Genomic DNA, 14319 nt, shown 5'->3' with positions numbered 1-14319 from the left:
CGGGCCTGAAAATGGCGTTGGCGCAATGTCGAAACTAGTAGCCAAATAAATACAAAATCTTAAGTACAGCTGAAGGAGTTTCATTTTTAATAAAAATTTTACCAGCTGGGCCCCACCTTCATCCAATTTAAAAATGGATGTACGAAGATCAGGGGGAATTGGCCACCGTCCGTAAACAGCTGGAAGTCGTGTTGGCCGTGGTCGACAGGCTCCACGCTGTTGCCCTGGGCCGCTGTGACATTGGGACACCCGAGGCGAGCGCTTTGGCACCTCTGGAACCTGTAGCATCGCCTGGGATCTTTGATACCACTGCGTCCTCGGATTCGGACGTCCCTGCCTGTCGACACTTGCCTGACGGTGACTGGCGAACCGTGGCGGGGTCGCGAATCCCTGGACGAAAGGCGAAAGTTGGTCCTAGCCGCAAGGCCGTACCCTTACGCCTCCGTAACAGGTTCGAGGTACTGCTGATTGCTGAAAGTACTTCTGAGCCAGCAAGGGCGGCCTCGCCTGTTGCGATAGTGGCCGGTCTTCCTGAGAAGTCCGGACAAGCGCAGAGGTGGGATTGCTCCAATGTTAGGCGGGTGATGGATCCCCTTAGGGATATGGCAGCTAAGGACGGGAAGAAAGCCAATGTGGACTCCGTGTGCATACTGGGGAGAGGAATCCAAGATGTGAAAAGGGTCATTTCGGATGCCATAAAGGGTACAGGGTGAAGCCAACTGCAGGTGGTGGCTCGTGTCGGCACTAATGACTGGTGTCGCTGTGGATCGGAAGAGAGTCTCTCTGGTTTCCGACGACTATCTCAGTTGGTGAAGACTTCCGGTCTTGCTAGCGAGATGAAGGCAGAGCTCACCATGTGCAGCATCGTCGACAGGACCGATTGCGGACCTTTGGTACAGAGCCGAGTGGAGGGCCTGAATCAGAGGCTCAGACGGTTCTGCGACCGTGTAGGTTGCAGATTCGTCGATTTGCGCCATAGGGTAGTGGGGTTTCTGGTTCTGCTAAAGAGGTCAGGTGTCCACTACACACAGGAGGTGCCTACACGGGTAGCAGGGGCTGTGTGGCGTGGACTGGGCGGTTTTTTAGGTTAGACAGTCTCGGGAAAAATCAAAAAGGTCTCCAGTCTCAAAGGGTACAGGGCAAAGAAACGACGAGAATCAACCAAGCACCAATCGGTATTGTAGTTGTAAATTGTCGTAGCTCTATTGGAAAAGCTTCAGAGCTTCAAGTGCTGATAGAAGGCACTGAAGCTGAAATCTTTATAGGAACAGAAAGCTGGCTAAAGCCGAAGTTAAATTCTGCCGAAATTTTTACAGAGGCGCGAACTGTGTTCAGAAATGATAAATTAAATAAAGTAGATGGTGGTGTGTTTGTGTCTGTTGGTAGTAGTTTATCTTGTAGTGACGTTGAAATAGATAATTCCTGCGAATGACTATGGGTAGAGGTTATACTCAACAGCCGTACAAAAATAATTATAGGCTCCTTCTACGACCCCCCCCCCCCCCCCCCCCGACTCAGATGATATAATAGCTGAACGGTTCAAAGAAAACGTGACTCTCATTACACGTAAGTACCCTATTCATACTGTTATAATTGGTGGAGACTTCAGTCTACGCTCGATTTGTTGGCGAATATACATGTTCAAAGCCGGTGATAGACAGAAAACATCTTCCGAAATAGTACTAAATGCTTTCTCTGAGAATTACGTGAACAATTAATTCATGAGCCCACACGAATTGTAAATGATACCGAAAACACACTTGACGTCTTAGCCACAAATAATCCTGATCTAATTGAAAACCGTCATGACGGATACAGGGATTAGTGAACACAAGGTCATTGTAGCGAGGCTCAAAACCATACAACCAAAACCACAAATAATAAAGGCAAAATATATCTATTTAAAACAACAGATAAAAATTCGCTTGATTCGTTCCTAAGAGAGAGTCTCCATTCCTTCGAAGCTAATTATGTGTATGTAGACCAGATATGGTTCGAATTCAACGATACAGTATTGACAGTAATAGACAGATTCATACCGCATAAGTTAATAAGAGACGGGTCTGATCCACCATGGTGCACAAAACACGTCAGAACACTGTTGCAGAAGCAACGAAAAAAGCATGCCAAATTCAGAAGATCGCAAAATCCCCAAGACTGGCTAAGTTTAACGGTAGCTCGAAATTTAATGCTGACGACAACGCGAGAAGCTTTTAATAGTTTCCACAGTGGAACATTGTCTCAAAATGTGGTACAATACCCAAACAGAATTCGGTGGTATGTAAAGTACACTGGTAGCAAAAAACTGTCAATACCGTCACTGCCGACAGCGATGGAAATGTTACCGATGATGGTGTCACTAAAGCGGGGTTACCAAATACAGTTTCACGTAGTTGCTTCACGAAAGAAGACGAAGTAAATATTCCAGAACTAGAAACCAGAACAGATAGTAGCATGAGTGACATAAAAGTAGATATCTTAGGTGTTGCGAAACAACTCAAATCACTTACGAAAGCAAGTCTTCCGGTCCAGATGGTATACCAATCAGGTTCCTTTCAGTGTACGCAGACACAATAGCGCCTTTCTCAGCAATCATATACAACCGCTCACTTGACGAAAGGTCTGTTCCTAAAGACTGGAAAGTAGCACAGGTCACACCAATATTCCATAAAGGAAATAGGAGTAACCCATTGAATTACAGACCCATATCACTGACCTCAACTTGCAGTAGGATATTGAAGCATATACTGTACTCGAACATTATGAATGACCTTGAAGAAAATGACTTATTGATAGATTACCAACACGGATTAAGAAAATATCGTTCTTGTGCAACGCAGCTAGCTCTTCATTCCCACGAAGTAATGAGTGCTGTCGACAAGGGATCTCAGATCGATTCCACATTCCTAGAACTCCAGAAGGCTTTTGATACCGTTCCTCACAAGCGACTATTAATCAGATGGCGTGCATATGGAGTATCGCCTCAGGTGCGTGACTAGATTCGTGATTTCCTCTCAGAGAGGTCACAGTTCGTAGTGATAAACGGTAAATCAACGAGTGGAACAGAACTGATATCTGACGTTCCGCGAGGTAGTGTCATAGAACCTCTGCTGTTCTTGATTTACATAAATGATCTAGTTGATAATCTGAGCAGCTCCCGTAGATTATTTGCATATGACCCTAATTTACCGTCTAGTAAAATCATCAGACGATCAATTTCAATTACAAAATGAGAAGCGAAATGTAGTGTGAGGAGGGCTATGCGAGAGGCGTTCAATGAATTCGAAAGTAAAGTTCTATGTACTGACTTGGCAGAAAATCCTAAGAAATTTTGGTCTTATGTCAAAGCGGTAGGTGGATCAAAACAAAATGTCCAGACACTCTGTGACCAAAATGGTACTGAAACAGAGGATGACAGACTAAAGGCCGAAATACTAAATGTCTTTTTCCAAAGCTGTTTCACAGAGGAAGACTGCACTGTAGTTCCTTCTCTAGATTGTCACACAGATGACAAAATGGTAGATATCGGAATATACGACAGGGGATAGAGAAACAATTAAAATCGCTCAGAAGAGGAAAGGCCACTGGACCTGATGGGATACCAGTTCGATTTAACACAGAGCACGCGAAGGAACTTGCCCGCCTTCTTGCAGCGGTGTACCGTAGGTCTCTAGAAGAGCGTAGCGTTCCAAAGGATTGGAAAACGGTACAGGTCATCCCTGTTTTCAAGAAGGGGCGTCGAACAGCTGTGCAGAACTATAGACCGATATCTCTAACGTCGATCAGTTGTAGAATTTTGGAACAGGTATTATGTTCGAGTATAATGACTTTTCTGGAGACTAGAAATCTACTCTGTAGGAACCAGCATGGGTTTCGAAAAAGACGGTCGTGTGAATCCCAGCTCGCGCTATTCGTCCACGAGACTCAGAAGGCCATAGACACGGGTTCACAGGTAGATGCCGTGTTTCTTGACTTCCGCAAGGCGTTAGATACAGTTCCACAAAGTCGTTTAATGAACAAAGTAAGAGCATATGGACTATCAGACCAATTGTGTGATTGGATTGAAGAGTTCCTATATAACAGAACACAGCATGTCATTCTCAATGGAGGGAAGTCTTCCGAAGTAAGAGTGATTTCAGGTGTGCCGCAGGGGAGTGTCATAGGACCGTTGCTATTCACAATATACATAAATGACCTGGTGGATGACATCGGAAGTTCACTGAGGCTTTTTGCGGTTGATGCTGTGGTATATCGAGAGGTTGTAACAATGGAAAATTGTACCGAAATGCAGGAGGATCTACAGCGAATTGATGCATGGTGCAGGGAATGGCAATTGAATCTCAATGTAGACAAGTGTAATGTGCTGCGAATACATTGAAAGAAAGATCCCTTTAGCTACAATATAGCAGGTCAGAAACTGGTAGCAGTTAATGCCATAAATTATCTGGGAGTACGCATTGGGAGTGATTTAAAATGGAATGATCATATAAAGTTGATCGTCGGTAAAGCAGATGCCATACTGAGATTCATTGGAGGAATCCTAAGGAAATGTAATCCGAAAACAAAGGAAGTAGGTTACACTACGCTGGTTCGCCCGCTGTTTGAATACTACTCAGCAGTGTGGGATCCGTACCAGGTAGGGTTGATAGAAGAGGTAGAGAAGATCCAACGGAGAGCAGCGCGCTTCGTTACAGGATCAATTAGTAATTACGAAAGCGTTACGGAGATGATAGATAAACTCCAGTGGAATACTCTGCAGGAGAGACGTTCAGTAGCTCGGTAAGGGCTTTTGTTGAAGTTTCGAGAACATACCTTCACCGAAGAGTCAAGCAGCATATTGTTCCCTCCTACGTATATCTCGCTAAGAGACCATGAGGATAAAATCAGAGAGATTAGAGCCCACATAGAGGCATACCGACAATCCTTCTTTCCACGAACAATACGAGAGTGGAATAGAAGGAAGAACCGATGGAGGTACTCAATATACCCTCCGCCACACACCGTCAGGTGACTTGCGGTGTATGGATGTAGATGTAGATGTAGATCTAGAGAGAATTTCTGTATGGTGCGAAAAGCGGCAATTGGCACTAAACAAAAAAAAAGTGTCAGGTCATCCACATGGGTACTAAAAGAAATCCGATAAACTTTGGGTATACGATAAATCGCACAAGTCTAAGGGCTGTCAATTTGATTAAATACCTAGGAATTACAATTACGAGCAATTTAAATTGGAAAGACCACATAGATAATATTGTGGGGAAGGCGAAACAAAGACTGCGCTTTGTTGGCAGAACACTTAGAAGATGCGACAAACCCACTCAAGAGACAGCCTAAATTACACTTGTCCGTCCTCTGCTGGAATATTGCTGCGCGGTGTGTGATCCTTACCTGGTAGGATTGACGGAGGGCATCCAAAAAGTACAAAGACGGGCAGCTCGTTTCGTGTTATCGCGCAGTAGGGGTGAGAGTATCAGTGATATGATACATGAGTTGGGGTGGCAGTCACTGAAATAAAGGCGGTTTTCTTTGCGGCGAGATATATTTACGAAATTTCAATCACCAGCTTTCTCTTCCGAATGCGAAAATATTTTTTTGACACCCACCTACGCAGGAAGAAATGATCATCAAAATAAAATAAGAGAAATGAGAGCTCGCACGGAAAGATCTAAGTGTTCCTTTTTCCCACGCGCCATTCGAGAGTGGGATGGTAGAGAAGTAGTATGAACATGTTTCGATGAGCCCTCTACCAGGCACTTGAGTGTAAATTGCAGAGTAATCATGTAGATGTAGATGTAGATGCACAACACAGATACTGCCATATCGTATTTATCAGCCGATACGAGGCAGCGAATTTCAATTAAAATGTATCCCCCCTCCACCTACCCATCGTTGTGACGCTACTGACGACGACATATGGAAGTTTGTGTCTGGCCGGGAGACAATCACATATAGCCAGACCCGTTGAGGCGACCGCTAGGGGGAAAACTAGAAATCCGGGTTCGAGTCCCAGTGCGGCACAAAATTTCGTTGCAGTCATTCCATTACACAGCTGATGGCTGTCAATATTGACAACTACGAATGTACGAATATTTCCTTCATAGCATGGACAACTCCGCATTCAGTGAGCTAGTTTAATAGCAGGAAGGCATCCCAAGCAAAGAAGTTGAAATCAGCGAGTTTGTTTGGGTTGGAATGAAACATGAAAGTGGTTGGTTGTGTAAGACAGATACGTAAGCGCCGCTAGCCAAAAAATAAATGTACATTAAATGCGGTCTTTGTCGAAGACTTTCGAATAGAGCACATGCCCATATCAAGTTTCTTGCTTGAAGTAAGCGATCCTGTTACGTTCCTGAATACTGACCGGAACTCTTGGGACACCCTATATGAGATGTATAAAGTATGTTTTACTTTAGTTTAGTTTAGTTATGTCAAGTTCTGTAGATCATTTTCACGATTACTTTATCGATATGATGTGGAACAACTGAAGTTTTTGGTTTTACACAAGCAACTACATTAGAGGTACAAACTTTTTTTTACCAGTTCTGAAACAGAAACTCGTCCATGGAATAGAAGAAGGTATCCAAAAGAAGTGATTTTAAGAAAGATTTAAAACTTGGTGTGCTACCTGACAGACACTTTATGTTGTTGGGCAAATGATCGAAGATTTTTGTTGCTGAATACTAAAATCGTTTTTGAGCAACTGGCAGCTTCAATAACGGATACTAAAGGTCATTTTTCCCTCTAGTGTTGTACGTATGGACATCACTGTTCTTCGCGAACTGAGATGGATTATTGATAACGAATTTCATTAGCGAATATATGTACTCTGACGGTGCAGGTAAAATACCTAACTCCTTGAATAGATGTCTACATGACGTCCTTAGGTGAACACCATTAAATACTCTCACTGCTCTCTTTTGTGCTAAAAAATGGTTCAAATGGCTCTGAGCACTATGCGACTTAACTTCTGAGGTCATCAGTCGCCTAGAACTTAGAACTAATTAAACCTAACTAACCTAAGGACATCACACACATCCATGCCCGAGGCCGGATTCTAACCTGCGACCGTAGCGGTTGCTCGGCTCCCGACTGTAGCGCCTAGAACCGCACGGCCACTCCGACCGGCCTATTTTGTGCAATCAATGCTTTATGTCTAAGTGGTGGGTTACCCTAGAAAACTATTCCATAAGACATTATTGAGTGGAAATATGCAAAGTGCGTTAGAAGGCTGATCTGTTTATTACCAAGACTAGCGATCCTCAAGTATATAGTGCATATTATTTAAGAACAAAGTCAGAACGCTTTATAGATAAGATACACTGAAATTTACGCACGCGTGGCTTGTATTTAGCCACTGGAAATGTTATTATACTGTGAAGATATTAATTATATGAGTGTGAGTTACTGTAATATCAAAAACCCATTCCCTCAGAACGTAAGTCTCACGTTGGTGAACTAGATGCAAGTAGTGAAATATGATTACTAACAGCGCATATTGAAAGTGCACAGACAACAAATTTGATGCTACGTAGATGTATGTCCATCACTTCCTGTAGACGTCGATCATTACAACTGCGCTCCAACGCTTTACTGCCTGATTGACCTGTTACAATTCGTAATGGGATTCATACTGAACATTTATTGTCCCAGAGCTGATTGTAAACAATAATGTAATTTAACAGCATTCATATATTCCTTCAAACGTGTGTAAAAATTTCTATTTGCTTTTCCAGTATACGTCCGTGATACAGTCATGCTCAAAAGTATCCGAACGGCCTGAATTGCATTTCGCCTGATTCACATGCAACCCACATAACGCAGCTGTCTAGCAGGTCCTCTAATCGCTCCTTGGTACAGTCGTTTGACTATTGAAAATGGTTCCAACGAGTCACCACTAGAAAACCCTGCTCTGTATCGCAATAACTCAAGATGTAAAGTGATACTACGATACTAAAAATTTCAGGGAACGCCTTATCACAGGTAAGACTGTCCTTAAGGCTTGTAAGCTCACATTTATTACAATAAATGACATACCTGAAATGTTACCACTCTCGTTTTTACGCCAGATGGGTAGTGCACGTAGTAAGTTCGACGTATTCATGATTTCTTCTTCAAAGTAACATACCGTACTTATTATTTAACACAAAATGACATTAAAAATTTAAGTTATTCACGAACATCTAGATGAGGATATCTATGAACTTCAAATGACACGACGAACCGTCTCGTTCTGCATGTGGATTCAAACCCAGGTCATGCAGACTAAGCAAAGATTTCGTGACTGACGGAAACTAACAGTCATTCCTGATCAGGCATACAGAGAATGATATACCTCGATTTTAGACAGTATCAAATAGCAAATACCAACTTTAAATTACATAACGCAAACATTTCTAACGGACGCAAATTCCAACCCAGCACCTATTGTCCCTGTTAACGAACTACGAGAGATGTTAAATATTGCTTCTTTACAAGTAACTTATTTGAAATGCCGTGAGGTAAAGCTTTGTGTTGGACACGGATTCGAACCCATAACCTAATAAGATATCGAATCACAATCAACAGTGACATATCGGATTTTCTCGGTAGTAGCTAGGTGTTTTAACTGAAATGACGAGACGAAACATTAAGTTTCTCCTTTCCGGGACTCCAACCCGGCACCTATCGCTGTTATATTCTAGAGAAAACGAACGTTAAATATGGGTTTGTTGCACCAGCAGCGACATGTGAGCGTGTTTGAACTAGAAATAATATGACGAAGAGTTCAGCGCTGACTGGGAATAGAGCTCCACACATATCGTTGTTGACTACACACAAAGAGACGTCAGCTATCGAATTTTTCTCCACCAGCAACTCGGAATAACATCTTCAACTTACAGTGATCTCTCAAATAGTTTTGTGTCTCAGTGGGAGTGAAATACGTCAAATATCGTTAGTGTTGACAACGAATGAAAATACATTAAAAATGGAAATTATTATCCACCAGCAGATAGGTGTTCTCATACTAGAGCTTGATAATACATAATGAAATCATTAGTGCGGGGCCAGGATTCGAACCCATTCACGCGCAATATGTGGAGATGTTGGGGAATCTGCAGTTTTGAACAAACAACAATTATAGCCGAGCTGTATTGTCACTAAGGGATCAAATTCCGCGTTAAGGGTGGTCTGAGTTGCATTCCCAGTTCAGAACCATATAGAAGCTCAGACAAAAGATGGAATAAGTGTCCTATGAGCCTTGTTTCGTCACTAGAAATACATAACTAGTATAAGAAAGGTTACTGGTGATAGAGTTTCTACATGTCACCACTCCAGACTTTATTGTGGCTCAACTTGTCTACTTGGTAGAGAAGCAATATCATTTTTAATGTGAATTTCAGACCACAATACCATTATATCTTCTTCACTTGGTGTAGCCAGAAGAGAATGGAATCTGTCTCTCCCTATCTAAAATCATTGACTGAAGTTGGAATCGAACCAAGCCCATAGATATATGAACCTATCATCACCCCAACAGACCACCAAATCCTCTTCGTAGTGGCTCATTTTTCTATCATAACGCCGTTGTACCACACTGGCTGAGAATTCTGACACACCGGCTCCCTGTATCAATTTGCAGCATGTTAGTAAATTCAATCACTTGATCGACCGAATCACCATGAACTAGCTGCCCCGGCTACCCAGTGCATGCATTCAACTTTACTTTGTAATCACCAAAATAAAATCACGTAACTGCCACCAACACAGAACTGCCAACAGGGTAGGATGCGGAAATTTAAATAGGAAGTGTTCCTTCTCACTTGAGCTACTCTATTGCGCTATCTGTTTGTTGAAAACGTCGTGCAGTGCAAACGAAAATGTGTAACTGTCTCTCATAAGTATTGACCTGGCGATATGCATTATCCCACAGCGCTGTGGAATGCAGACTTTCTGGAGGAATTGTTGTGACTTCTGGAGCTGTTATACCTACGTCTTAGCTAGTGGCTTAGTGGTAATTATAGCGCACGGTAGATAAGATGTTGCGAGCTCGAGTACATTCCCTGCTATATTTTTTAAAACGCAATTCTGCTCTCTGCTAAAATTATCAATCTACTGGAACTTGTAACATAATTTCCTTCACTTCTCAACCCAAAATAGTCGTATGTGGATAAAGGGGTAACTTCTGCGACATTTTGTTCGTTTCAGGTTTAATGGACAGCCAGACAGTAGATGCATCTCGAAACTTTTGTATTAGTATTTCTCTCTCATGCTTACTATTGTTTTAATAACATTAAAGAAAACCTTACGAAAATTGTGAACTAGATTATAACAAATGAAATAAAACTACCCACGAGAACCTTACGACGAATGTCTGTTTTAATAAAACTGAGTATCTGTACACAAGCGTGCCTCTATCGTCACGAATTGGTAAAATACTACTCACTTAGATTTTGATTGGGTCTATGTTTAATTGGTATGCTATGTCATACTCAAGAGGTATGCAAATGTGGCATTTCATAAAGAAAGTTTTGTATTCCTAGAAACCCAAAATTTGCTTGTCAGCAGCGGCAAGAGGCGTTACCTGTTGTGCAGTATTGTAAGTTTTCATCATTGCACTATGAGCCTAAAGTATTTTCTTGCGTTTTGCTTATCGATGTTTGATCTGACTGCTTGTAGCTTTTTCACAGAAGGGATAAAAACGCTGCACTCGGTGAGACTCGAACTGCGAACCAAATCAGACGCTCTTCCACAGGTCAGCACGGAAGCACAGAGCTGGCGAAGAAGTATGTGCATTTGCTTTCTCTTACGAGAGCAATAGTGGCTAGAACTCGTAAACCACTATTTGAAGGACGAGATTAGTTGCGATTTCCTCGTGCAACGACTTTCCTGGGCTGAAAACCATAATTTACAATCGTTTGTTACACCTCAAGCGATAATAACTCAGATTATTCGATGGAAATGACAGGTAAAATCAAGTAAACTTTGAGGTTTAATTCCGTGCACACAAGGAAGTAACTCGTCGATCACAGAGTTGCTAAACATACATTACATTGTTGCCAAATCTCAGTTACAATACCAACAGGGAGAAGACGAACCAATGTGATCTTACATCGTGCTGGGAAGTGACCATAGCTGGTGTCCTCAAGTCGCGGCTGCTGCGGCCTGGAATACGTAATACGTCTGATTCGCATTTCTCTAACAAGGTTTAGGGACCGGAGCGTAGTTACTAATAACACTCAGAACTGACTGCAAACTAAGCATCATAAGTCAGTAACTCTCATAGTTGTTTTTATATTTCTTTCGTAAGTGTACTCAAAACTAAGAAACTCATTCACAGAAGTTTTCGTGTATCCCCGACAGTCGAGCACAACTAACAAATAGAAATAAAAAATGTGTGTGTGTGTGTGTGTGTGTGTGTGTGTGTGTTGCCAAAAGCAGGAGATCTTACTGCCTTCCGATATACGTCGCTGTCAGTTCTTCCATGCGATTTGGTCGACATGACCTGTTTCAAGATGTGCATGTCAGACAATGTTTTACAAAATCAATTGTTTTCCTTTGCAATAAACAGAAAGATTTTCGTTCTAAGCTATCCAAGTACAAAAGTTTCGTAGTATTAGTTCAAATTTAATATTCGCTTCTATAACGTAGGAAAGTATTTCACAGTTGCAAAACCTGCATCTGACTCATTGACGTTACACTTATTCGCTGACCATAAATTCTAGCTCAGAGTGATACCAGTTTAAGTAACCTAATGTAGCGAAGACTATTTGCCAGTGCTCTTTCTCACCGGAAAATACACAATTCACTCATTGGGCTCCATAAGTACACTGTAACAGTAATTTCTGTGTGTATGTAATGCAAACGGATTAGAATTTAGTGGTGCTCTCTCTTCCACTTCTGTATACAATATGCCTGACCTAAACGGCCCCTTTATCATTACAGGCCCTAGGCAGTGCAACATCATTCTGACAATAGTAATGTGCTTATACTCAAAAACTGACTGTTCGTTTTACCTCATTTTGTAATCATTTAAATAAAACAACATGACCTTCCAGTGGGAGACATTTTTTCCCTCTTTTCCTTCTGTGAAATTTGTCAATAAGCTTTTTGCCTTCCAGCCAACGAAATGCTGCAGAGTGCGGCCGGTAAATGATTCACAAACCACGATTTAGTTCCGTTAGGAAGATTTCTTTAAACATTGTTGTACCTGAAGAAATTTAGTTTCGTCTTAAATCGTCTCAAGCAGCAACGTTCACAGACATCTTAAATAGGAAAAAGCTCATAATCCAGGTACGAAGGTTGTAAAACAATCTTCCCTCGGTTTGTGTCAGGTTGATCTTTTCGTCTGATAGCACTGCGTTAGTATTTTGTCTATGAGGTATTAGAAGTAGTGTTCCTGTAGCTGTGGGAATCATTGGTTGAAAACGAGTTTAACACCAATGAGTACAGTATTGCTAAATTTTCAAAATTATGATGAACCTAACTCTGAGTTCATCCGCAAACTGAGGCGAATTTATAATACTGAAGCTAAACTGTGTATCCTTGTCTTCCTTGAGTGGGCATTAGATGGCATTTACGCACACGTATACAATACTATGAATACTTCGAACGCTATAGTTAACGTTGCTCTCATAAACTACTTTTGTTTTTTAATTCTTCTGGGTCTTCAGCATGTAATATGTGTTGTAGATACAGTCTTAGAGCAAAAAATTGGCTGCCGAGTCGTTCACGTAAGGTGGGCAGTACAGTCGTGATCCTCTCAGAATCCTATGTCCGGCAATATGCTCGATCTGGCAACATTGTAGACTGCGGCACTTCCCAGAGGAAGTCTTGACTTCAGTCTTAGTACTTTATTCTTGACTACGACCGTATTCTTGAGGTAAAACGCGAGACTAGCTAATACGACGTCTGGTAACTAAAATCACACGTCGACAAAGTTTTTATCGCCCCTTTCCTCTCGGTGTTGAAGCTATGAGTGTAATTCAAGCGAATCTACAACAGATTTCGCTATCTGTCACACTGGTAATAATAGTTTGATCCAGCAATGTTTTAGCGAAAGATTTCTTTGCTGACCATGTGCCTCTGAACACCGCATGCGTCTGAGTTCTCTGGGACCCGTTTACTGCCTACCGGCGGAGGCTGAGGCACTGCATTGTCTCGCCTTCTGCCGACTACGTCTGCTCCACTCCGCACTCTCGAACATGTAAAATGCTTTAATGTTGGTGATTGGTGACCCATAAAATCTGTCTACGATTGGTGTTTCACTGTTGGTAGCAAAGGAGGCACAAAACCGTTTTTATTTGATGATTATTTTATTACACTAGAATGCAATACATCAATGTGGCACAGAATTAATTTCATTGTTTCTGATCCAGTGCACTACAATTAAAGCGTCACATTCTGTTCTTTTTCATTTCACGGGAGGTCTTCAAATAATTTATTATTGTCATGGATTCATATGTGTTAGTCAAGGCACAGAGAGTAAATGCAATGTAATGTGTTTGGTTTCTTTCTTTGATTCTCTATGGTGAATGGATGCAAAAGATTGTGTCAATACCTGTCAGAACCTGCTGTATAGCTACTCAGGCAAATTGCTTGTTTTGAGGTCTGTACCTTAACTAACGGAGAAGTGAACGCTGTTCACAAGTGATATTTAAAATATTCAATTGGGTTTAAGGCGACAAAATTGCCCATATTTGAAGCTACCCAGAGAAAAAGTAAGTTGCTAGAGCCGCTGTTAGCAAATGTCTGCAGGGAGTTCCTAATTGCTACTGTGGAAATTGAGCATACAGGCCCTGTAGTAATCAAGAGGTTCGTTTCCTTCATACTTATCACCCTGGCATGTGAGTCTTAAAGAACGATATTGAAATTCGTATCGCTCGTGGTCGATTCGAATTTCTTCAGAGATTCTGGTATTGCGAAGCAGCTTGGCAGACAGAAAGCCAAGATCTATGAACATTAACACTACTGAGACGAGCTACAAAGAGGATCTGATGTGAAAAGGTTTTCTTCCGATTTCGATACAGAATTTTTTTCTGGAAATTCGCAGCTCCATAAAATATACCAGAAAAAAAAGCTTGCACACGCTAGCCCCTATCACCGTTAGCACTGACGAGTGATTGAGCCGTTATGACCCGAGACACGGGCGGTACCACCGGGCTACAGACACACTGCTGCCTGTACGCCGCTCTCATCATGATATTTGTTGCTCAGCCTCATACGCATCGTGAAAGATAATGAAAGTTGTCACTTATGTGAAGAATAGCATTTCTTTAGGCGAAAAACTGAATTTTCTGTCTCAGTGTCTTAGTTTACATGAGGATTATATAGCACGCGTCA

Source organism: Schistocerca serialis, chromosome 1 (assembly GCF_023864345.2).
Source record: "Schistocerca serialis cubense isolate TAMUIC-IGC-003099 chromosome 1, iqSchSeri2.2, whole genome shotgun sequence".
NCBI lineage: Eukaryota > Metazoa > Arthropoda > Insecta > Orthoptera > Acrididae > Schistocerca > Schistocerca serialis.
The sequence above is the reverse complement of the archived record's forward strand: the minus strand, read 5'-3'. Positions refer to the sequence as shown.